Source organism: Suncus etruscus, chromosome 19 (assembly GCF_024139225.1).
Source record: "Suncus etruscus isolate mSunEtr1 chromosome 19, mSunEtr1.pri.cur, whole genome shotgun sequence".
Taxonomy (NCBI): domain Eukaryota; kingdom Metazoa; phylum Chordata; class Mammalia; order Eulipotyphla; family Soricidae; genus Suncus; species Suncus etruscus.
In genome coordinates this window covers 27,781,536-27,783,085 of record NC_064866.1, presented here as the reverse complement: position 1 = coordinate 27,783,085, position 1,550 = coordinate 27,781,536, and positions in this window count along the sequence as shown.

Sequence of the window (1,550 nt, the reverse complement as noted above, 5' to 3'; positions counted from 1 at the left end):
GGCTCCGCGTCATGCCCAGGCCAAGACAGGGGCACTGGTCCCTGGGGGAGGCCTCGCTGTTGCACCCCAGGCTGGCCTTGCTGCTGCACCGAAGCTCCTCTGCGAGGCTCTGCGATGCTCTGCAAGCGGGGCCCGGGTCGCCCCGATTCTTGCGGGCCGCCGCCACCTGCTCCTGCCGGCCCCTTGCTCCCGGCCTAGGCGGCGGGCGGCCCAGCTCTGCGGCTGGCTCAGCAGCAGCTCATTAACATCGGCTTGCCCACGCCTTAAAGGGGCGATGCCAGCCGCACCGGAGTGGGTGGGCCTGGCTCAGCACCGCCTCCAAAATGCAAGTGCACCCCGGGAACCCAGGGACGCTCCAGGGTCCCCTGACACACACACACACACACACACACACACACACACACACACACACACACACTCTCCCCCCCCCCCCCAGCTCCCTACTGCAGCCTGCAGAGGAATTTTTCTTTTTCTTTTATTTCCAGTGTTTCAGTGGGGTATGCACATATAGGCAGGCAGGTTTGGAATCCTCATGCAGAATTTCATTCTTCTTAATGAAGCAAGCAGTCCATCCGTGGGTTGCTTATCTATACACATCTATATGTTACAGGAGTTCTATCAGATCTGGTATCTGAAGAAAAGAAGATACACATATACTAGGTTAGTTTAAGTGACCTATCTTCCAGAAAGATTAAAAGATTCGAGTCACATAAAACTCAAAAAAGAAAAAAAAGATGGATGGGCCGGAGAGATAGCATGAAGGTAGTGCGTTTGCCTTTCATGCAGAACGGTGGTTCGAATCCCAGCATCCCATATGGTCCCCCAAGCCTGCCGGGGACAATTCTGAGCATAGAGCCAGGAGGAACCCCTGAGTGCTGCCGGGTGTGACCCAAAAACAAACAAACAAACAAAAAATGATGGTATTAAAAGTTGGAGTCTAAAACTCTGGGAGATCCATCTGGAATGACTTGAGAATGGAAGTGCTGCCCCATTGGTTCTTTTGGGGGGGGTCACACCCGGCAGTGCTCAGGGGTTCCTCCTGGCTCTACACTCAGAAATCGCTCCTGGCAGGCTCAAGGGACCCTATGGATTGCCGGGATTCGAACCACCATCCTTCTGCATGCAAGGCAAATGCCCTACCATCATGTTATCTCTCTAGCCCTGTAATAGTTCTATTGCCCAAAACTCCTGATGAGTTAACTAGCTGGCATTTCTTGGGCCATAATTGGGTTTTTCATCACTGACAAAAGTGCCTCATCATGAAAAAAAAAACACATCTTTTTTAGGATGCCCTATTGTTAAAATTAGATGATGTCCATGGAATGATAGACCTTTTATGGGTAACAAACCCCACACTGTTTTGCCAATTTTATCACAGGCACTTGCAGAGGAATTAACCTTACCCAGGCTCTTATAATGGTGGCAGTGGCCTAAAGTGTGATGAGCATTTTGCAAAAAAACATTTTGCAGGACTTTCGGGCCCACTGCCCACCACCACCATCACACAGAAAGAACCCCTCAGTTGCTGTCCCACCTGCAAGGCTTTAAAA